Source organism: Lissotriton vulgaris, chromosome 5 (assembly GCF_964263255.1).
Source record: "Lissotriton vulgaris chromosome 5, aLisVul1.2, whole genome shotgun sequence".
Taxonomy (NCBI): Eukaryota; Metazoa; Chordata; class Amphibia; order Caudata; family Salamandridae; genus Lissotriton; species Lissotriton vulgaris.
The window spans coordinates 1,544,328,178-1,544,352,576 of record NC_141693.1 but is presented as its reverse complement, the minus strand read 5'-3'; the positions used below and the strand labels follow the sequence as shown (position 1 = coordinate 1,544,352,576).

General features: G+C 44.0%; 7 non-coding genes across 7 annotated transcripts; 5 read left to right on the top strand and 2 right to left on the bottom strand.

Moving 5' to 3' along the window:
* Positions 1-30: 30 nt before the first annotated feature.
* Positions 31-103, top strand: TRNAR-CCU (transfer RNA arginine (anticodon CCU)). Its single transcript has one exon. It is a non-coding gene; the product is annotated as a tRNA-Arg (tRNA).
* A 1,520-nt stretch (positions 104-1,623) lies between these two features.
* Positions 1,624-1,696, top strand: TRNAR-CCU (transfer RNA arginine (anticodon CCU)). The gene has a single exon. It is a non-coding gene; the product is annotated as a tRNA-Arg (tRNA).
* A 9,436-nt stretch (positions 1,697-11,132) lies between these two features.
* On the top strand, positions 11,133-11,205 carry TRNAR-UCG (transfer RNA arginine (anticodon UCG)). Its single transcript has one exon. It is a non-coding gene; the product is annotated as a tRNA-Arg (tRNA).
* An 803-nt stretch (positions 11,206-12,008) lies between these two features.
* On the top strand, positions 12,009-12,081 carry TRNAR-CCU (transfer RNA arginine (anticodon CCU)). Its single transcript has one exon. It is a non-coding gene; the product is annotated as a tRNA-Arg (tRNA).
* Positions 12,082-12,725: 644 nt separating this feature from the next.
* TRNAR-UCG (transfer RNA arginine (anticodon UCG)) lies at positions 12,726-12,798 on the top strand. The gene has a single exon. It is a non-coding gene; the product is annotated as a tRNA-Arg (tRNA).
* Positions 12,799-13,822: 1,024 nt separating this feature from the next.
* Positions 13,823-13,895, bottom strand: TRNAR-UCU (transfer RNA arginine (anticodon UCU)). The gene has a single exon. It is a non-coding gene; the product is annotated as a tRNA-Arg (tRNA).
* An 8,720-nt stretch (positions 13,896-22,615) lies between these two features.
* TRNAR-CCU (transfer RNA arginine (anticodon CCU)) lies at positions 22,616-22,688 on the bottom strand. Its single transcript has one exon. It is a non-coding gene; the product is annotated as a tRNA-Arg (tRNA).
* Between the last annotated feature and the right edge of the window lie 1,711 nt (positions 22,689-24,399).

The following is a 24,399-nucleotide window of genomic DNA, read 5'->3' as shown; positions in this document are numbered from 1 at the left end:
AATGCCTCTAGACTACAAGTTTTTATCTGTCCCTCAGTGGCCTAATGGATAAGGCACTGGCCTCCTAAGCCAGGGATTGTGGGTTCGAGTCCCATCTGAGGTTAAAACCAATATCCACTCTTACTTTTCCAGAAAAATTTATATATTTATTACATCCTTCCGCTCAGAAGCTTATGAGGTATTAGGAACTTTGAAATGGTACCATTTTACTTCTGTACTCTTCAGAGTCATGTTGGTGTTCTGAAACTACAAAGTAGATTTTTAAACACCTATCTTTGTCAGATGCAACTTTGACCCGGCAGAAGATATTCCTTTGCAAAAAATGATTTGAATTGGATTGGTGTAACTGTTGTTTCTAGAGGTGGTGACAGGCTTTCAGCTACTTGAATAGGGCAAGTCAGGATTCATGAAACGTATACAACCTTTGAGTGTGTGTAAATTGGCATATCCAGAAAGGAGCAGTTTGTACTACTGTCAAAACAGTTTCTCTCCACTTCTGGAAATATCCAGAGCTATGTAAAGCATACAACTGAGCTTTAATCTCATGAAGAAAGAGGTTTAAATGCAAAAAAGAAAACAAAAGCTTATCGTACTGGTGACATTCTCATTATATAGATTCCAAAAGAGTGCTTTAATTGAAAGGAGCTGAAAAAACACAATTGGATGTAAACCTAAATAACTATCAATATCATATTTTCCATCCTTGCATACCACCTACATTATAAAAATAAGCATAACAGCAAATATGACCGCGTGGCCTAATGGATAAGGTGTCTGACTTCGGATCAGAAGATTGAGGGTTTGAGTCCCTACATGGTCGGTTTTTGCCAATGGTCACACAACTCAGCTTTCCATTCAGAATGAAAGCAGGCTCTTCCAATACTCTTATAGCCATCATGTTCTCATTCCTAATTATTCATGAAGTGGAGTACATACTGCTCAGTCATTTAGATTGCATCTGCAGCCAAAAATCTTTTCCATTTTAGTGGCATTAAAAAGTGCTTCTATGTACATGCACTGAATATGTAATAGGTTTGCAGAATTTTGACTTGACAGAATGGGTGTTTAGCTTAAGGGTGTGTAGATGAAATGCAAGGTGTGTAAGTATGTGTTCATGGAGTGCTTCAAGTGTAAAATCTGTATGATTTGTGCAGTTAAAGTGCTAATTTTGCCTACGAGAAAGAAAAGTACTACAGAAGAATTATAAAGGATTGGCACATTGGCTGCCTTTGCTGATGACACAGTTGGCTAATTTGTAAAGCATTGGTATATTAAGTTGCAGAGTGTGGTTGAACTTGGTTAGGAGACTTGGTGCCTGTTTCTGTGTCCTGCTGAAGACAAGGACGGCTTGATACCACTGTCAAAGCCCAGTTTATTGAGAAAAGCATCCAGGAAAGAAGAAGTGTTGAGTCGAAAGTGGTTCTCCTCCAATTTCTCTCCACTTGCTCGAAATGCAGAGCCTCCATTATAGCACAGAATAGAGTGTTAAAGTCGGGGATGGAAGAGGATAAAAATGGGAAGGTTACTTATGGAGAGAACTGAGAAATGTCCTGTGTGCAGACGCCAGTGTTAGACGATTGAATACATTTAATTAATGCCTCTAGACTGCAAGTGCATATCTGTGCCTCAGTGGCCTAATGGATAAGGCACTGGCCTCCTAAGCCAGGGATTGTGGGTTCGAGTCCCATCTGAGGTGAAAACCAATATCCACTCTTACTTTTCCAGAAAAATTTATATATTTATTACATGCTTCTGCTCAGAAGCTTATGTGGTATTAGGAACTTTGCAATGGTACCATTTTACTTCTGTACTCTTCAGAGTCATGTTGGTGTTCTGAAACTACAAAGTAGATTTTTAAACACCTATCTTTGTCAGATGCAACTTTGACCCGGCAGAAGATATTCCTTTGGAAAAAATGATTTGAATTGGATTGGTGTACCTGTTGTTTCTAGAGGTGGTGACAGGCTTTCAGCTACTTGAATAGGGCAAGTCACGATTCATGAAACGTATACAACCTTTGAGTGTGTGTAAATTGGCATATCCAGAAAGGAGCAGTTTGTACTACTGTCAAAACAGTTTCTCTCCACCTCTGGAAATATCCAGAGCTATGTAAAGCAGACAACTGAGCTTTAATCTCATGAAGAAAGAGGTTTAAATGCAAAAAAGAAAACAAAAGCTTATTGTACTGGTGACATTCTCATTATATAGATTCCAAAAGAGTGCTTTAATTGAAAGGAGCTGAAAAAACACAAAGGGATGTAAACCTAAATAACTATCAATATCATATTTTCCAACCTTGCAGACCACCTACATTACAAAAATAAGGACAGTAGGACATATGTCCGCGTGGCCTAATGGATAAGGCGTCTGACTTCGGATCAGAAGATTGAGGGTTCGAGTCCCATCATGGTTGGTTTTTGCCAATGGTCACACAACTCAGCTTTCTATTCAGAATGGAAGCATGCTCTTCCAATACTCTTATAGCCATCATGTTCTCATTCCTAATTATTCATGAAGTGGAGTACATATTGCACAGTCATTTAGATTGCATCTTCAGCCTAAAATCTTGTCCATGTTAGTGGCATTAAGAAGTGCTTCTATGTACACGCACTGAATATGTAATAGGGTTGCAGAATTTTGACTTGACAGAATGGAAAGGGGCGACCATTCGGTCCCCCCGAACGTATGGTGGAGTACCTCGATCCCCCCGGGAAGCCATCTTGGGCGGGAGGCGAGTCTCGGCTGGTATGCCCGAAGCGGCGTAGCCGGGGCGCGCCTTTTTCCCGCCCTAGAGTGGGCTGATCTAGACACCGACGTGGCCGGCCACGCCCCCGGAGGCAGGCGAGGGCGGGTTCACGCCCACCCTGAAGACGGATAAAAGGAGCGGAAGCCAAGAAAGCATCCTCTTGTTCCTGTGCTCTGAAGCTGCACCTCCCCGCTGCACGTGAGCTCGAGACGGAACGAAGAGCCAATTTTGAGCGTTGTAATCTCTCTTTTTGTCTTACAGATATCCCGTCTGAGAATGCCCAAGAAGGTCAGAAAGCGGGTCGGTACCGAGGAGATGCTCCGCATACTCATGAAGGAGATAGCCGATCTGAAGAGAAAGGTTGAGGCTAAGGACGGGGAGGGAGGACCGAAACGGCCTTTACAGGGAACAATCCCCGGTGGAAAAAGCAAGAGGCCCAGAAGGGGAGCACTTGGGGGGGAGACCCCGGTTCCCGAAACCCTACGAGAGGAGTCAACCCCGGTGCGGAAAGAGGGGAATCCAATCCCAGTGGTGGTCACCCCCGCGAACAGGGAGGATATGCCCCCCGAGTTAGCGGCACAATTGGCAGCGTGGTTGGGAAACGATAGCGAGGGCGCCACGGCTGACGACGCCCGGGCAGTGATGAGGCAACTGCGGGAATCTAGGGTGGCTGCGAAGGCAACATCTTCTGTTCCCCCACAGGTTCCGGCGGTTGGAAGTACAGCAGGCCCAAGTTCGGCGACAAGCGTGGGGCCTACTTCAGGTAAGCGGCCATTGCCGATTGCGGGGGAGGAGTCTGTACCTTCTCGAAAGGAGAAGATTGCCCAGCACGTCCCACAAGAAATCAAGGAATTGATTTGGGCGGATAAATATGTAAACATGTTTTCATTGCTTACCGACCATTACGAGATCGAGCATGTGAAGAGTCAAAAGGAGCTCATGCATCCAAGTGTTTGGCGCGCAAAAATGGCCGCCTTTAAGGTCGACGAGACCATTGGTACTTGGGGCAGAGCGTGGGGAATTTTTACTTCCATCATGGGTGAGCGCAGGCCTGAGTTGTTGACCGAGTTACCCATTTATCAGTCTCGTATTATGGAGTATTCTGTGGCATATGGGGGCAATCAGTGGTTCTGCTATGATAATCTGTTTAGAAAAGCTAAAGAACACAACCCGTTGTTGTCTTGGGATTGTTACGACTCTGTGTCTTGGCAAAAAATGGAGAGTACAGGGATGTTGAAGGTGCCATTAGTAGGGAGTAACGGGGGGGAATCCTCCCACCAAAACTCTGGGACGCCCTTTCGGACGGGTGCAGGTAACGAGTACCACTCGAAGCCGAGTGGCAACACAGGTAAAAGGGGGATCTGTTGGAATTTTAACAGAGGCAAATGTACCAGGCCCCAGGGGTCATGCAAATTCAGACATGAGTGTGGGGGGTGCGGGCAGCCATCCCATCCTGAGTCCATGTGCAGAGCCAAAACGGGTGATAACGGTGGTAAGGGAGGCGCCAAACAGGTCTAATATAGTCCGAGGGGCGCCTTTACCGACCCCGATTGATACCATGGTAATGATTCCTTGGCTCAGCGAATACCCAGATCATGCTTCCACTGGGGTGTTACGGAACGGGTTTTCATATGGTTTCCGCATCCCAGTGGGGGATTTTCAGGGGGTACCAAACTGTAAGAATCAAATGTCGGTCTTACAGCACACGGCGGTGGTGCAGGTAAAGATTGGGAAAGAGGTGACTCGAGGTCGTGTCGCCGGTCCATTCGATTTGCCACCGGTTGCTAATTTTGTGTGTTCTCCTCTAGGGGTGGTCCCCAAGAAGGACCCGGGTGAGTTTCGGCTGATACATAATTTGTCAGCCCCACGTGGTCTTTCCGTGAATGACGCGATAGACCCGGAAGTATGTTCGGTGCGGTACGCATCTTTCGATGAGGCCGTTGCCATGTTGAATCGCCTGGGGCCCGGGACGCTGATGGCCAAATCGGACATCGAGTCAGCATTCCGGTTGCTCCCGGTACACCCAGACGATCAGCGTCTCCTTGGTTTTCAGTTTCAGGGTCGCTATTACATGGATAGATGTATGCCAATGGGATGCTCGATTTCATGTGCCTATTTCGAGAAATTCAGTTGTTTTCTGCAGTGGGTATTCACGAGGAAGACAGGTTTTCAACATGTTATGCACTATCTCGATGACTTTCTGTTTTTGGGGGCAGCCGGGGATTCTGAGTGTGGACAGGCTTTACATGAATTTTGTGTCCTAATGAATCAATTCGGTGTGCCATTGGCGCCAGGTAAGACTGTGGGTCCCTCGACCTTGATCGAGTTTCTGGGGATCGAGCACGACTCGGTGGAAGGTTGTTTTCGATTACCCAAGGAAAAAGTGTTAAAATTCAGGTTATCCCTTGAGACATGTATTCGTGCAACGAAAGTGAACCTGCATCAATTGCAACAGGTAGTGGGTCAGTTGAATTTTGCCCTAAGAGTAATGCCGATGGCGCGCCCCTTTTCCCGCTCGATTGCACAGTCCATGGTCGGCTTGAAGGAAGGACATCATCGTACGAGACTCTCGGCAGAGGTTCGCCAGGACATGCGCATTTGGATTGCATTCCTGGCGAATTTCAATGGTCGAATTGTCTGGAATAAACCAGCAGTGTCTTCCGAGGAGTTGGGGCTTTGGACAGACTCGGCGGGGAGTATGGGTTTTGGCGCCATATTGGGTACACAATGGTCGGCTCAGAAATGGCCGTCATGGTGGCATGAGTGCGGGTTCACGAGTAACATTGCTTTTCTCGAACTGTTCCCTATTCTGGTGGCTTTGAAAACATGGCCAGAAGGGTTTAGGGATCACTCTGTGGTGTTCTGGTCTGATAACATGACCGTGGTTGAGTGTATCAATAGTCAGGCAGCACGTTGCAAATTGATTCTGAGACTGCTCAAGGAAATTGTGTTGTTGTGCATGCAACTTAATGTACTGTTTAGGGCACGACACGTGCCGGGGGTAATGAACCAAGCGGCTGATGCGCTCTCTCGTTTCCGTATGCAGGCCTTCTGGGGTTTTCTGCCCACAGCGGACCCGGTGGCGGCACCCTTTCCCGAAGCTCTATGGTCTCTCGGTGCCCCGAACTACAAGACCTCGTGGGAGAGAGTTTAGCACCCAGGACGAGGAAGGCATATGAAGGGGCGTTCCGTTCCTATTGGGCCTTTTTGGGTACCGCCGGGGGGGAGCTTTGGGGTCAGGAAGAGTTTGTAGTGAGATTCCTGCTCTCTTTACTTCAGGCAGGCAAGTCAGTAGCTACGGCCCAGAGGCATCGGGCCTCCATTTCCTTCATGGCAAGGGCTCATGGGATCCAGGACCCAACAGCGTCTTTCGTTGTGCAGAAAGCGCTACGTGGGTGGCAACGCCTTGAGGGTCGCAGAGTAGACGATAGGCACCCGATAGGTCTGGATAGGTTGGCCCTGTTATTTTCCGTGCTACCGGTAACATGTTCATCCCTGTACGAAGCAGTGTTGTTCCGAGCCGCATTTGCATTAGCATTCCATGGGGCTATGCGGGTAAGCGAATTAGTGGCGAAGAACAAGCAGGATACGATGGGGGGACTGTGCCGGGAACACATTCAGGTCAGGGGGGAGACAATGACGGTCTCGTTTGTCAGGTCCAAATCCGATCAGGGTGCAATCGGGGACTGCGTAATCATCCAGAGGATCCCCGGGTCTTCCATGTGCCCTGTTGTGTGCGTAGAGGAATATTTAGCGCAGAGGGTGGCAGCATGGGGGGGGACCTTGTTAAGACACGCTGACGCCACCCCACTGACGAGGTTTCAGTTTCAGCGGGTGCTTGCGATGTCGATTTCGGCCGCGGGCTTGAACCCCGGCGACTTTGGGACCCATTCCTTTCGGATAGGGGCTGCTACGGAGGCTACAGCCAGGGGTCTGAATGTTGAACAAGTAAAACGTGTGGGGCGTTGGTCCTCGAACTGTTATAAGAGGTATGTGCGGTTGCACATGTTGTGAAGCTGTAATGATGTACTCACGCTTCTTGTTTCTGTTTGGTTTTCAGTTGCGCGAGCCTACGAGGCGGGGCAGACTGTGCAGTCGACCCGACACCGGGGGGCCAGCGGTCAGACATTACCGGCTGTGAAAAAGGAGGTGTGGGTCGTGGGCCACTCATACGTGAGGCGTGCCGCGGACGTATTCAAAGCAGGTGACATGATTCACGTGGCTGGGGAATACGGGTACAGTGTGTCCTTCTACGGAAAGGGCGGGCTCTGTATTGACCAGTTTCGATCATTTTTCGAGGGTTTGTTAGGGCGGACGAGGTCACCGCCGTCTGTAGTCATAGTACATCTTGGGGGCAATGATTTGGTGACCACTGGTAGACGACTTCTTCTTGAGGCGATGCTTTCCACGGTAAGTTGGTTGGCGAGAAGAGTTCCAGGGTGCACAATTGCATGGTCCCATATGATCCCACGAAAAGTGTGGCGGGGGGCTATTTCTGTTTCTGCTCTGAATCATTCAGTGAGGAAAATTAATAATAAAGTGAGTAGATTGTTCCGTTCAAGTACACTGCATTCTATTTCGCATGGTTGTATTAAAGGGGACAGTATGTATCCGGGGGATGGTGTTCATTTGACCCGGATGGGGAACGAGTTACTCATAGGAGACCTGATAGCCTGGCTAAAGACTTTATGACATGACCTTTAGGCAGGAGTGTTGTGGGGGGTCCGGATAGCCGGTCAACTATCCGGCCTGTGGCGGTAAGGTCATGATCGGTGAGCAGTAATTGGAAGATCCCTATGAGGGGGCGTCACCCATTACGGATGGGAGCGCGAGGGGGAGGTGGCCAATTGGCCCCTCAACGGGGAGGCGGTCCTGTCTAAGGAGAGGCCGCCGGAAGGAAAGGAAAGGTGGTCAAGGCCCCTTCCTGGATAGGAGGGGCTACGGCCCCTCCTGGGGAATTTCCCGGGGCCAGGACATCTGCGACGGCAGATGGGTAAGTTGTGTGGGGTGCGGGAGGGGGTTTACGCTACCTTTTACACACCTCACACGAGTCCTCGAACGGCCGTTAAATGGCGTTGAGTTTATCGGGGCCCCCGTCAAGTACAAAGGGAAATTGGTAGATGCACTTGAGGTACGCCTCTGTGCGGTCACTCCTCTCACAAGTGAGGGGGGTATGTCTGGTTTAGGGATCTGACACCGGTTACGACCTTGCCGTTGGCCCTTAACGTTAGGATGTACAATTTCAAGTCAAATGTTTTGTAGGATGTTAGTTCGGCTAGGAGAACCTTTGTATTAGAGATCTGTTAAGGTTAGCCAAACATCGTAATGTGGAAATGAAATTGTACATAATATGAAACTGTTATTTTAATGTTTTAATTTTGTTTCATATTTTTAATAAATACGGCCGGGAAGGGTGACTCCCTTCCCGCCTTCCAAAAGTTCAAGAACGGTTTCCGGTTTCCCAATTCTTGGGGATTGTGTTGAGAGGGGGTGGCGGGTATCTCAGCCATATGGGTTTTTAGCTTCAGGGTGTGTAGATGAAATGCAAGGTGTGTAAGTATGTGTTCATGGAGTGCCTCAAGTGTAAAATCTGTACAATTTGTGCAGTTAAAGTGCTAATTTTGCCTACGAGAAAGAAAAGTACTACAAAAGAATTATAAAAGATTGGCACATTGGCTGCCTTTGCTGATGACACAGTTGGCTTATTTGTTAAGCATTAGTCTATTAAGTTGCAGAGTGTGGTTGAACTTGGTTAGGAGACTTGGTGCCTGTTTCTGTGTCCTGCTGAAGACAAGGACGGCTTGATACCACTGTCAAAGCCCAGTTTATTGAGAAAAGCATCCGGGAAAGAAGAAGTGTTGAGTCGAAAGTGGTTCTCCTCCAATTTCTCTCCACTTGCTCGAAATGCAGAGCCTCCATTATAGCACAGAACAGAGTGTTAAAGTAGGGGATGGAAGAGGATGAAAATGGGAAGTTTACTTATGGAGAGAACTGAGAAATGTCCTGTGTGCAGACACCAGTGTTTGACGATTGAATACATTTAAATAATGCCTCTAGAGTGCAAATGTTTATCTGTGCCTCAGTGGCCTAATGGATAAGGCACTGACCTCCTAAGCCAGGCATTGTGGGTTCGAGTCCCATCTGAGGTGAAAACCAATATCCACTCTTAGTTTTCCAGAAAAATGTATATATTTATTACATGCTTCCGATCAGAAGCTTATGAGGTATTAGGAACTTTGAAATGGTACAATTTTACTTCTGTACTCTTCAGAGTCATGTTGGTGTTCTGAAACTACAAAGTAGATTTTTTAACACCTATCTTTGTCACATGCAACTTTGACCCGGCAGAAGATATTCCTTTGGAAAAAATTATTTGAATTGGATTGGTGTAACTGTTGTTTCTAGAGGTGGTGACAGGCTTTCAGCTACTTGAATAGGGCAAGTCAGGATTCATGAAACGTATACAACCTTTGAGTGTGTGTAAATTGGCATATCCAGAAAGGAGCAGTTTGTACTACTGTCAAAACAGTTTCTCTCCACTTCTGGAAATATCCAGAGCTATGTAAAGCATACAACTGAGCTTTAATCTCATGAAGAAAGAGGTTTAAATGCAAAAAAGAAAACAAAAGCTTATCCCACTGGTGACATTCTCATTATATAGATTCCAAAAGAGTGCTTTCATTGAAAGGAGCTGAAAAAACACAATGGGATGTAAACCTAAATAACTATCAATATCATATTTTCCATCCTTGCATACCACCTACATTATAAAAATAAGCACAGCAGGACATATGACCGCGTGGCCTAATGGATAAGGCGTCTGACTTCGGATCAGATGATTGAGGGTTCGGGTCCCTTTGTGGTCGGTTTTTGCCAATGGTCACACAACTCAGCTTTCCATTCAGAATGGAAGCAGGCTCTTCCAATACTCTTATACCCATCATGTTCTCATTCCTAATTATTCATGAAGTGGAGTACATACTGCACAGTCATTTAGATTGCATCTTCAGCCTAAAATCTTGCCCATGTTAGTGGCATTAAAAAGTGCTTTTATGTACACGCACTGAATATGTAATAGGTTTGCAGAATTTTGACTTGACAGAATGGGTTTTTATCTTAAGGGTGTGTAGATGAAATGCAAGGTGTGTAAGTATGTGTTCATGGAGTGCTTCAAGTGTAAAATCTGTATGATTTGTGCAGTTAAAGTGCTAATTTTGCCTACGAGAAAGAAAAGTACTACAGAAGAATTATAAAGGATTGGCACATTGGCTGCCTTTGCTGATGACACAGTTGGCTAATTTGTAAAGCATTGGTCTATTAAGTTGCAGAGTGTGGTTGAACTTGGTTAGGAGACTTGGTGCCTGTTTCTGTGTCCTGCTGAAGACAAGGACGGCTTGATACCACTGTCAAAGCCCAGTTTATTGAGAAAAGCATCCAGGAAAGAAGAAGTGTTGAGTCGAAAGTGGTTCTCCTCCAATTTCTCTCCACCTGCTCGAAATGCAGAGCCTCCATTATAGCACAGAACAGAGTGTTAAAGTCGGGGATGGAAGAGGATGAAAATGGGAAGTTTACTTATGGAGAGAACTGAGAAATGTCCTGTGTGCAGACACCAGTGTTTGACGATTGGAAACATTTAAATAATGCCTCTAGACTGCAAATATTTATCTGTGCCTTAGTGGCCTAATGAATAAGGCACTGGCCTCCTAAGCCAGGGATTGTGGGTTCGAGTCCCATCTGAGGTGAAAACCAATATCCACTCTTAGTTTTCCAGAAAGATTGATATATTTATTACATGCTTCCGCTCAGAAGCTTATGAGGTATTAGGAACTTTGAAATGGTACCAATTTACTTCTGTACTCTTCAGAATCATGTTGGTCTTCTGAAACTACAAAGTAGATTTTTAAACACCTATCTTTGTCAGATGCAACTTTGACCCGGCAGAAGATATTCCTTTGCAAAAAATGATTTGAATTGGATTGGTGTAACTGTTGTTTCTAGAGGTGGTGACAGGCTTTCAGCTACTTGAATATGGCAAGTCAGGATTCATGAAACGTATACAACCTTTGAGTGTGTGTAAATTGGCATATCCAGAAAGGAGCAGTTTGTACTACTGTCAAAAAAGTTTCTCTCTACTTCTGGAAATATCCAGAGCTATGTAAAGCATACAACTGAGCTTTAATCTCATGAAGAAAGAGGTTTAAATGCAAAAAAGAAAACAAAAGCTTATCGTACTGGTGACATTCTCATTATATAGATTCCAAAAGAGTGCTTTAATTGAAAGGAGCTGAAAAAACACAATGGGATGTAAACCTAAATAACTATCAATATCATATTTTCCATCCTTGCATACCACCTACATTATAAAAATAAGCACAGCGGGACATATGACCGCGTGGCCTAATGGATAAGGCGTCTGACTTCGGATCAGAAGATTGAGGGTTCGAGTCCCTTCGTGGTCGGTTTTTGCCAATGGTCACACAACTCAGCTTTCCATTCAGAATGGAAGCAGGCTCTTCCAATACTCTTATAGCCATCATGTTCTCATTCCTAATCATTCATGAAGTGGAGTACATACTGCACAGTCATATAGATTGCATCTTCAGCCTAAAATCTTGTCCATGTAAGTGGCATTAAGAAGTGCTTCTATGTACACACACTGAATATGTAATAGGGTTGCAGAATTTTGACTTGACAGAATGGGTTTTTAGCTTAAGGGTGTGTAGATGAAATGCAAGATGTGTAAGTATGTGTTCATGGAGTGCCTCAAGTGTAAAATCTGTACGATTTGTGCAGTTAAAGTGCTAATTTTGCCTAAGAGAAAGAAAAGTACTACAAAAGAATTATAAAAGATTGTCACATTGGCTGCCTTTGCTGATGACACAGTTGGCTAATTTGTAAAGCATTGGTCTATTAAGTTGCAGAGTGTGGTTGAACTTGGTTAGGAGACTTGGTGCCTGTTTCTGTGTCCTGCTGAAGACAAGGGCGGCTTGATACAACTGTCAAAGCCCAGTTTATTGAGAAAAGTATCCAGGAAAGAAGAAGTGTTGAGTCAAAAGTGGTTCTCCTCCAATTTCTCCCCACTTGCTCGAAATGCAGATCCTCCATTATAGCACAGAACAGAGTGTTAAAGTCGGGGATGGAAGAGGATGAAAATGGGAAGTTTACTTATGGAGAGAACTGAGATATGTCCTGTGTGCAGACGCCAGTGTTAGACGATTGAATACATTTAATTAATGCCTCTAGACTGCAAGTGTATATCTGTGCCTCAGTGGCCTAATGGATAAGGCACTGGCCTCCTAAGCCAGGGATTGTGGGTTCGAGTCCCATCTGAGGTGAAAACCAATATCCACTCTTACTTTTCCAGAAAAATTTATATAGTTATTACATGCTTCCGCTCAGAAGCTTATGTGGTATTAGGAACTTTGCAATGGTACCATTTTACTTCTGTACTCTTCAGAGTCATGTTGGTGTTCTGAAACTACAAAGTAGATTTTTAAACACCTATCTTTGTCAGATGCAACTTTGACCCGGCAGAAGATATTCCTTTGGAAAAAATGATTTGAATTGGATTGGTGTACCTGTTGTTTCTAGAGGTGGTGACAGGCTTTCAGCTACTTGAATAGGGCAAGTCACGATTCATGAAACGTATACAACCTTTGAGTGTGTGTAAATTGGCATATCCAGAAAGGAGCAGTTTGTACTACTGTCAAAACAGTTTCTCTCCACTTCTGGAAATATCCAGAGCTATGTAAAGCAGACAACTGAGCTTTAATCTCATGAAGAAAGAGGTTTAAATGCAAAAAAGAAAACAAAAGCTTATTGTACTGGTGACATTCTCATTATATAGATTCCAAAAGAGTGCTTTAATTGAAAGGAGCTGAAAAAACACAAAGGGATGTAAACCTAAATAACTATCAATATCATATTTTCCAACCTTGCAGACCACCTACATTACAAAAATAAGGACAGTAGGACATATGACCGCGTGGCCTAATGGATAAGGCGTCTGACTTCGGATCAGAAGATTGAGGGTTCGAGTCCCTTTGTGGTCAGTTTTTGCCAATGGTCACACAACTCAGCTTTCCATTCAGAATGGAAGCAGGCTCTTCCAATACTCTTATAGCCATCATGTTCTCATTCCTAATTATTCATGAAGTGGAGTACATACTGCACAGTCATTTAGATTGCATCTTCAGCCTAAACTCTTGTCCATGTTAGTGGAATTAAGAAGTGCTTCTATGTACACACACTGAATATGTAATAGGGTTGCAGAATTTTGACTTGACAGAATGAGTTTTTAGCTTAAGGGTGTGTAGATGAAATGCAAGGTCTGTAAGTATGTGTTCATGGAGTGCTTCAAGTGTAAAATCTGTATGATTTGTGCAGTTAAAGTGCTAATTTTGCCTATGAGAAAGAAAAGTACTACAGAAGAATTATAAAGGATTGGCACATTGGCTGCCTTTGCTGATGACACAGTTGGCTAATTTGTAAAGCATTGGTCTATTAAGTTGCAGAGTGTGGTTGAACTTGGTTAAGAGACTTGGTGCCTGTTTCTGTGTCCTGCTGAAGACAAGGACGGCTTGATACCACTGCCAAAGCCCAGTTTATTGAGAAAAGCATCCAGGAAAGAAGAAGTGTTGAGTCGAAAGTGGTTCTCCTCCAATTTCTCTCCACTTGCTCCAAATGCAGAGCCTCCATTATAGCACAGAACAGAGTGTTAAAGTCGGGGATGGAAGAGGATGAAAATGGGAAGTTTACTTATGGAGAGAACTGAGATATGTCCTGTGTGCATACAAGTAGCTGAAAGCCTGTCACCACCTCTAGAAACAACAGTTACACCAATCCAATTCAAATCATTTTTTCCAAAGGAATATCTTCTGCCGGGTCAAAGTTGCATCTGACAAAGATAGGTGTTTAAAAATCTACTTTGTAGTTTCATAACACCAACATGACTCTAAAGAGTACAGAAGAAAAATGGTACCATTTCAAAGTTCCTAATACCACATAAGCTTCTGAGCAGAAGCATGTAATAAATATATAAATTTTTCTGGAAAAGTAAGAGTGGATATTGGTTTTCACCTCAGATGGGACTCGAACCCACAATCCCTGGCTTAGAAGGCCAGTGCCTTACCCATTAGGCCACTGAGGCACAGATAAACACTTGCAGTCTAGAGGCTTTATTCAAATGTATTCAATTGTCACACACTGGTGTCTGCACACAGGACATTTCTCAGTTCTCTCCATAAGTAAACTTCCCATTTTCATCCTCTACCATCCCCGACTTTAACACTCTGTTCTGTGCTATAATGGAGGCTCTGCATTTCGAGCAAGTGGAGAGAAATTGGAGGACAACCACTTTCGACTCAACACTTCTTCTTTCCTGGATGCTTTTCTCAATAAACTGGGCTTTGACAGTGGTATCAAGCCGTCCTTGTCTTCAGCAGGACACAGAAACAGGCACCAAGTCTCCTAACCAAGTTCAACCACACTCTGCAACTTAATAGACCAATGCTTTACAAATTAGCCAACTGTGTCATCAGCAAAGGCAGCCAATGTGCCAATCTTTTATAATTCTTTTGCAGTACTTTTCTTTCTCGTAGGCAAAATTAGCACTTTAACTGCACAAATCGTACTGATTTTACACTTGAGGCACTCCATGAACACATACTTACACACCTTGCATTTCATCTACACACCCTTAAGCTAAAAACCCATTCTGTCAAGTCAAAATTCTGCAACCCTATTACATATTCAGTGCGTGTACATAGAAGCACTTCTTAATGCCACTAACATGGACAAGATTTTAGGCTGAAGATGCAATCTAAATGACTGTGCAGTATGTACTCCACTTCATGAATAATTAGGAATGAGAACATGATGGCTATAAGAGTATTGGAAGAGCCTGCTTCCATTCTCAACGGAAAGCTGAGTTGTGTGACCATTGGCTAAAACCAACCACGAAGGGACTCGAACCCTCAATCTTCTGATCCGAAGTAAGACTCCTTATCCATTAGGCCACGCGGTTATATGTCCTGCTGTGTTCATTTTTATAATGTAGGTGGTATGCAAGGATGGAAAATATGATATTCATAGTTATTTAGGTTTACATCCCATTGTGTTTTTTCAGCTCCTTTCAATTAAAGCTCTCTTTTGGAATCTATATAATGAGAATGTCACCAGTGAGATAAGCTTTTGTTTTCTTTTTTGCATTTAAACCTCTTTCTTCATGAGATTAAAGCTCAGTTGTATGCTTTACATAGCTCTGGATATTTCCAGAAGTGGAGAGAAACTGTTTTGACAGTAGTACAAACTGCTCCTTTCTGGATATGCCAATTTACACACACTCAAAGGTTGTATACGTTTCATGAATCCTGACTTGCCCTATTCAAGTAGCTGAAAGCCTGTCACCACCTCTACAAACAACAGTTACACCAATCCAATTCAAATCATTTTTTCCAAAGGAATATCTTCTGCCGGGTCAAAGTTGCATCTGACAAAGATAGGTGTTTAAAAATCTACTTTGTAGTTTCAGAACACCAACATGACTCTGAAGAGTACAGAAGTAAAATTGTACCATTTCAAAGTTCCTAATACCTCATAAGCTTCTGATCGGAAGCATGTAATAAATATATACATTTTTCTGGAAAAGTAAGAGTGGATATTGATTTTCACCTCAGATGGAACTCGAACCCACAATCCCTGGCTTAGGAGGCCAGTGCCTTATCCAGTAGGCCACTGAGGCACAGATAAACAATTGCAGTCTAGAGGCATTATTTAAATGTATTCAATCGTCAAACACTGGTGTCTGTACACAGGACATTTCTCAGTTCTCTCCATAAGTAAACTTCCCATTTTCATCCTCTTCCATCCCCGACTTTAACACTCTGTTCTGTGCTATAATGGAGGCTCTGCATTTCGAGCAAGTGGAGAGAAATTGGAGGAGAACCACTTTCGACTCAACACTTCTTCTTTCCTGGATGCTTTTCTCAATAAACTGGGCTTTGACAGTGGTATCAAGCCGTCCTTGGGCCTTATTTATGAAGGACTTGCGCCGCCGGTGCGTCACTTTTTCCCATGTTAAAAGTGACGCACCGGTGGCGCAAGTCCTTTATAAATAAGGCCCCTTGTCTTCAGCAGGACACAGAAACAGGCACCAAGTCTCCTAACCAAGTTCAACCACACTCTGCAACTTAATAGACCAATGCTTTACAAATTAGCCAACTGTGTCATCAGCAAAGGCAGCCAATGTGACAATCTTTTATAATTCTTTTGTAGTACTTTTCTTTCTCGTAGGCAAAATTAGCACTTTAACTGCACAAATCGTACAGATTTTACACTTGAGGCACTCCATGAACACATACTTACACACCTTGCATTTCATCTACACACCCTTAAGCTAAAAACCTATTCTGTCAAGTCAAAATTCTGCAACCCTATTACATATTCAGTGCGTGTACATAGAAGCACTTCTTAATGCCACTAACATGGACAAGATTTTAGGCTGAAGATGCAATCTAAATGACTGTGCAGTATGTACTCCACTTCATGAATAATTAGGAATGAGAACATGATGGCTATAAGTGTATTGGAAGAGCCTGCTTCCATTCTGAATGGAAAGCTGAGTTGTGTGACCATTGGCAAAAACCGACCACGAAGGGACTCGAAACCTCAATCTTCTGATCCGAAGTCAGACTCCTTATCCATTAGTCCACGCGGTCATATGACCTGCTGTGCTTATTTTTATAATGTAGGTGGTATGCAAGGATGGAAACAGGGGCGTAACACAGGCCCCCGCAGCCCCTGTGTTGCGGGGGGGCCTCGAGCACCAGGGGGCCCCTCGAGCTCCAGGGGGCCCATCAGTGCACAGTACATTCGGTGAGAGCAGGGTCCGTCTGGGACATAGTTTTACAGCTATGCTCTTGACGCCTGCTCTCGCCTCATAAATTAAATGGTGCTGGAAGTTGTTACTCCTGAGGTGGGCGGGCCGATGTGGGAGCACTTGGAAGTTTCCAAATGTATTATTTTAATTTCAGCGGCAGACAGGACAGTGCGTCATCACGCCACTGCCCTGCGACGGGACGGGACCTGGTTGGAAACGTGAGGTTGCATTATAGACTGACACTCACAGTGTTATCACAGAGTCGAGGCTGTTGCGTGGCTCACGGAGGTATTCATGATTTTAAAACTTTACAGCCTGACAAACACTGAGCCTGTTGCTGTGCTATCTGCTCTCCAGGCTGAGGGTGGTAACTGCTGCAGAGGATTAGGTAGGCTCCGTTCAGTTGACTGTTGATTTATGTATTTAAAACACTGGCGAGAATTTAAATATACTTTCGGGCCCTCAGCGGTGCTGCTCTGCTGTGGAAGAGATCGCGCTCTGGCGCTCACTCTGACACCCGGCTGGAGTGTTTTAAGTCCGGCCTTGCCCTTGCTGCCTCACCAGCCCTGTCCCCAGGCAGAGATTCCCGTGCTCTGGACGGGCGTGTGATGCCAAGCATTCTTCACATGATCTCTGTGCTGAGCCTTCCAACTGAGCTTACAGTTTGTATTTCTTTAGCACATGGTGCCAAATCAACAGAAGTGCATCGAAACCTATACCAGACATTGAGTCTTTCTTCCCAATATCCCCTTTCATACGTCATAGTCATTACTTTACTCTTAGCTTAGCTGCCAAGTTTCTCAAGGCCATGAATGACTAGAAGGCCAGTCCTGTTTTTTTTTCTTGGATATCTGGGACTCGTAGTCCTGTTTTTTATATTGGTATAAACAGAACTACAAGACGTGGAAGTCTTGGCAGCTATGACACACAATGAGATTAGAACCAAATCAAGTAGTATCTGGGTCTTTGTTAGCATTGAGACATGGCCATACTGTCTGATATAGGCGAGTCTGACCATGCTTTGAAGGTATTTATTAGGGAGGAGGGGAGGGCTGCCTGGTGTTTAGCGTCGAGGGACTTACATTTTGTTAAAGAAGAAATAAGCATGCCCATCAAAGTCAACGCCTACTAATCAAGTTTGTTCCAATGGATGCACTGATTAGGCCCTGCCACAGTGCCCGGTGCCCCTCCAGTTCGGTGTGGGCCAAGACTCTCAATCTACGCAGAAAGGAAAGTCTTGAGACCGGCTCTTCACCAGCTGTTGTCTATCTCATAGAGTGCTTTTCCATCCATGGGGCCGATGCCAGAATGCAGCTGCTGGTTCCTCTCAGGTTGGTCGGGTCCTCACTTTTCAAGGTAGGAAGGATTGCAAGTATTGAAAAAATATACCAGATATTATCATTTGTTCATGTACACTTAAAGCCATTTCTATTCACTTTTAACATGACTTTTCAGTTTTCGTTTATTTTACATATCAGTCAGGTATCATTACGCAAAGCTATAAAACACGTTTCCTACTGTTTGTAGGATGAACTAATGAGGGAGAAAATACAGACTTTTTGTGATTTTCTTTTTCTAATTTTCTACCGACTGTGGTACAGTAAAGTGAGAGTTTTTGGTTGCACATATGGGTGTAAATTCTGATATTTATATGTTTCCCTGGTCTTCATTGCTTTATTTTGCTCACGAGAAAGTGCCACTCATAGTTTTTGAATGTCACTCATAAGTACACTGAAAAAATGAAAATGTCACTCATAAGCAAGCTGTGATGTCTGCAGTTGGAGGAGTGACGTATACCTATGAAATGGTGCAAACGGTACTTTAAATGAAAAGATACAAAAAGTGATGGTACTTATTATCCACAGTACCAATTCGCTTCTCCAAAGTGCCGCTGTGCTCCCATTAAATGTATTACAACACTGCTGAAAAGTGCAGAGGCTCTCCCTTTTAAATGCTAGTATATGAGTGTGTTTTTGAAAAGGAGAGTTGGTGTTTTGAAGGAGTATGTGCGTGGCAGAAAGCTGAAGAAGGATGTGGTATTGTTTTTGGCTTTGGCACCTGTTGAGGACGACTGGCCTGCCATTTCTGGTGCTTTGCAGCCGTTTTGAGATAATCTTGAAGTTTCTCATTGCTCAAATGGGTATCATATCTGAAATGTATTTATCTCCCTCGTCTCCGTTGCTTGATTTGTGCTTGCAAGAAAGTGTCACTCATAGTTGTTGAATGTCACTCATAATTACACTGAAATTCTGAAAATGTCACACGAGTAATCTGAAACCATGGCAGCTATGTATAGACTGTATCTGATTATAGACAGCAATGCGTTCTAGTGGTCCAGATCGCTACTATTTTATCTGTTGCCACTTTCTTTTGCGCTACTACCTATTAGTAGACCTGACGTACTCCTTCTTTATAGATGTCTTTCTGAAGTCTGCTTACATTGTAGTAAAAATACGTTTTTTGTGTGTTTTTCTTTTTTCAAAATTCTGAGCTGTGCCTGGGGGCCTCGGTTTTCCCTGCAGTGTAGCTGTAATTAATCACACATTATTGTGAATGTGTGTCTTGTTTAGTTTGCTCCTGCTTGCACGTTTGGGCACTTAATATTAGTAACCTGTAGACATCATGCGAGATGGCTATGTCATGTTCCCAGTCTGAGGCAACATAGGTGCAGTCTGTCTAGAAATGCTGACCTAAGGAGAATTCTTGTGGGTCCATAACCTGTTGTTTTTGCCAATAGCTAATTCTGCTACAAAACTATGGCCAACAGTCCTCATATTATAGCCACAAAGAGTGGAATTCCAATTCCTGTCTATCAAGTCAGGGAGCTATGTGCGCTTACCTTAAAAGGGCCCTGTTAGTTAGTTTTTATTGTTTTACGTGATGAGGAAAAACTAAAGCCATATTTTATGGAAGGCAATGAAAAAATGATTGATGTGCTTAATCAGTGGTACTCCCCATGGCTTAGTTGTCGAACTGCACATCTACACCAAGGTAGAAAGAAAAGTTACATTTATGGTGGCAAAGACCAAGTGGGTCGTGTTTACCATTGATCAGGGCCTGGCGGTCAGGATATACTCTTCTTGCTAATGGCTGACCACACAGTGAGTTCACCCCTACAGCAGATGCCAATACTGTTGACATTTAAAAAATAGAGAGAATACTGTAAATACAAATTTGAAAATAACATGACTTTGCAATAAGTAAAGTAACTCTTGAGCATATTAAATGGTTTGATTATCTCACATATGTTTATTGTCAAATTATTCTGGGGGAGAATAACTTTGTAAAACCTTGCCCAATATGAAGACTGCACTGCAAGTAAAAGACTTGCCTCTCCGTTTTAAGGTCATCTCCTTCTAATCCCAGTACTGGTTCTGGCTGTAAATTAGAGCACTGATTTATGATGAGCATGTTCCAAGGCAATGACACATCTCTGATGGACGCTTCTTCCCATGGATGTATTTTGATTATCTGTAGGTACCAGACTGGATCCACCTACTCTTTACAAAGCAGTAGCTTTCCGTTGCTGCCAGATGGCGCTGTGTGTCTTCAGACGTGACAACACTCGGCCTTCTAATGCACCGTGGTGCGCCTCATATCTGTTTCTTTCTGGCACCATGTTCTTGCAGTTAAGAGTCAGCTTACAAAGAGTAGAACCAAATGTTTCTGTTGTATTGCATTGAAGGATTTATATTGTGCTTACTACCCCTATGTATGGCTCTGAAGCACTTACCTACATGGACAGCACGCTACGCCATACAGGTTGTGTGGCTGAAAGGGTGTTGTCTTTGGCACAACCCAGGCCTGAAATCTTGGCGGTCTAGGTGTTGTCAGCTGAGCATGAATCCGTCTTATTCTGCTAATTTGCAATTGGTCAAGCCAGACACACCATCCCAGGAACTCTGTGAATTTTGGGGCCTGAAAGGTGCCTGGCTACACACGGTGACTGACTCCCATTGAGCCCCTGACCCTGCCTGAAGGCAAGAGGTTGACTGGAGCTGGGAGTTATGCTGTGCTAATGGAGTGGGAAGAAGCCTCCAGGGCCGCTTGGGAGCACCGTGCAGGAATTATTGTGCTCTCCATGTAGAATGGGAATGGTACTTTGCAATGCTATATCTTTGCAGTGACGGATCCAGTGTTTGTTGTTTTGTTCCTACTTTAATCATAACATACTTTCTGATGTTACTAAATAGTTTTGGGATCATTTACTGAGAGGTTTCTTGATTCTGCTGATTTGCTGATACTACTAGTCGACATGAAACATTTTCCAAAGTAGCCTTCCAACTCAAATCTGCACTATTAAGGGGTAAACAAAGCTATCTTAGAGAAACAGTGCTTGCCTGACTATGGACTAATTTTGAATTGTGGCTGGAGAATTTGCCCCACCAAATGCCAGGCTTCCTAGCCATCTTATACAGGGTTAAAGTTCTTGGATCTACTCTTTTTTTGTCCTTTATGTCATTATGAGTCCTGGGTTTAACACAGTTTACACAAAACAGACTGAGTCAGTAGTAGTGTTGTTTTTTGTATAGTAAAAATGTTTTTTGAAGACTCAATATGGTGCATAAAAATATAATTAACAGCGGAGCAAACATCTCTCACACTCATAAAAGCAAAGACCTGGCTCGTGAAGTGAGCACCTGGGAGCTGAAGCCATTCCCTGGTGGAAGGCCATGGAAAAAGAAGTTCACAAAACAATCCTTGAAGTCTTCTTGCTCCAAGAACAAAGGAGCACACAGGGGCCCAAAGGGAAGAGTGAGGTGTACCAAACTGTGCAGCAAAGCATCATCAGAAATGAGGAGAGATGACCAGAGAGCAGAACATGGAAAGGTCATGGCTCTAGGAACTGGCAAGCATATGAGCTTGGTTCAAATGAGGCAATAAGCCCATAGCAAAGAACAGACAATTAAAGATAACAGCCCTCCTTTCCGCATTTTGGGATGAGTGCTCCACTTTGCGGAAATGTAATCTTCTACCACTTCACAGCAACATTTCAGGGCTTGCCTCGCCGTCCAAGTCAGCCGTTGCTTAGAGTGTAAGAAAACCAAGGGACTGCATTGTGTCTGCCGAAGCATTTAGAAATTCCTGGATTCTTGCAGGAAGTATGGTGTCACAAGAAGAGACAGGGGTACCAGGCACGACTGGAATGAAGCTATGTCTGGCTCCAAGGGCAGAGACCAAGCAGCAGCGACCATAAAGGAGAAGGCAGCAGGAGCACCAGTCCAGTGCCGCAACATAGACGCCCGTAGCACCTGTGGTGTTGGGGGGGGGGTGCGATCTCTAAGAGCCAGCTGAGCACAATACTCTGGCCGGAGAGCTCCTGATTGAGTCTGGAGGGGCCCCCTCCTCGTATCTTGCAGGGGGGCCCCCTCAGGTTTCGTTACGCCACTGGATGGAAAATATGATATTCATAGTTATTTAGGTTTACATCCCATTGTGTTTTTTCAGCTCCTTTCAATTAAAGCACTCTTTTGGAATCTATATAATGAGAATGTCACCAGTGCGATAAGCTTTTGTTTTCTTTTTTGCATTTAAACCTCTTTCTTCATGAGATTAAAGCTCAGTTGTATGCTTTACATAGCTCTGGATATTTCCAGAAGTGGAGAGAAACTGTTTTGACAGTAGTACAAACTGCTCCTTTCTGGATATGCCAATTTACACACACTCAAAGGTTGTATAGGTTTCATGAATCCTGACTTGCCCTATTCAAGTAGCTGAAAGCCTGTCACCACCTCTAGAAACAACAGTTACACCAATCCAATTCAAATCGTTTTTTCCAAAGGAATATCTTCTGCCGGGTCAAAGTTGCATCTGACAAAGATAGGTGTTTAAAAATCTACATTGTAGTTTCAGAACACCACCATGACTCTGAAGAGTACAGAAGTAAAATTGTACCATTTCAAAGTTCATAATACCTCATAAGATTCTGAGCGGAAGTATGTAACAAATATATAAATTTTTCTGGAAAAGTAAGAGTGGACATTGGTTTTCACCTCAGATGGGACTCGAACCCACAATCCCCGGCTTAGGAGGCCAGTGCCTTATCCATTAGGCCACTGAGGCACAGATAAACACTTGCAGTCTAGAGGCATTATTTAAATGTATTTAATCGTCAAACGCTGGTGTCTGGACACAGGACATTTCTCAGTTCTCTCCATAAGTAAACTTCCCATTTACATCCTCTTCCATCCCCGACTTTAACACTCTGTTCTGTGCTATAATGGAGGCTCTGCATTTCGAGCAAGTGGAGAGAAATTGGAGGAGAACCACTTTCGACTCAACACTTCTTCTTTCCTGGATGCTTTTCTCAATTTTTATTTGATATTTATGTGTATTTGTAAAGCGCAGACGTTCGCTCCCAAGGGAGCATCATGGCGCTGAGCAAACTGCAGAGGATAACTGAGAAAAGTGGGGTGTGATGAAAATTGAAACTAGATGGCGGCCAAAACAGAGGAGTCTGATTGTTGGTAGATCCATGTCTTGAGAAGTTTTCTGAAACTGTTCTCATTTTCTATAAGTCTAAGGTTGGTAGGCAGGTTGTTCCAGGCCTTGGCTGCCAGAACAGTGAATGATTTCCCACCTTTAATCTTGTATTTGAATCTGGGGATCGTGACAAGATTTGTCCCGGAGGATCTGAAGCAACGCGGGGGATTATAGCGCGTGAAACGATTTGCAAAGTAGTGGGGCCCTGTGTTTTGCATGGTTTTGAAAACTGTGAGGAGCAGTTTAAAGAGGATTCTTTTATGCAACGGCAGCCAGTGCAGAGACTTTAGTGCTGCTGACGCTGATGACCTTCTAGGGAGTTGTAAAACCAGTCTGGCTGCAGCATGTTGTATGCTCTGCAGCTTTCTGAGGGTAGATTTTTTCACTCCGGCCATAAGACCATTGCAGTAATCAAGTCGGGAAAGAATGAGGGCTACCGCGACTGACTTTCTGGCTGCAATTGGAAGGAAATCGAAGAATTTCTTCAGGGATTTTATTTGTCCAAAACAGCGACCGGCAGTAATCCTAACGTGGTCATCGAAAGAGAGAGATTAATCGAATTGCACGCCTAGGTTCCGGGCTGATGGTACTGCACTGGGAGGGGCTTCTGATCCTAAGGGCCACCAGTCTTTCGGACAAAAAGACAGATTTCTACCCAGTGGGATGATTTCTGTCTTGGCACTGGGCTGGGCTTTGACAGTGGTATCAAGCCGTCCTTGTCTTCAGCAGGACACAAAAACAGGCACCAAATCTCCTAACTAAGTTCAACCACACTCTGCAACTTAATAGACCAAGGCTTTACAAATTAGCCAACTGTGTCATCAGCAAAGGCAGCCAATGTGCCAATCTTTTATAATTCTTTTGTAGTAATTTTCTTTCTCGTAGGCAAAATTAGCACTTTAACTGCACAAATCGTACAGATTTTACACTTGAGGCACTCCATGAACACATACTTACACACCTTGCATTTCATCTAGACACCTTTAAGCTAAAAACCCATTCTGTCATGTCAAAATTCTGCAACCCTATTACATATTCAGTGCGTGTACATAGAAGCACTTCTTAATGCCACTAACATGGACAAGATTTTAGGCTGAAGATGCAATCTAAATGACTATGCAGTATGTACTCCACTTCATGAATAATTAGGAATGAGAACATGATGGCTATAAGAGTATTGGAAGAGCCTGCTTCCATTCTGAATGGAAAGCTGAGTTGTGTGACCATTGGCAAAAACCGAGCACGAAGGGACTCGAACCCTCAATCTTCTGATCCCAAGTCAGACGCCTTA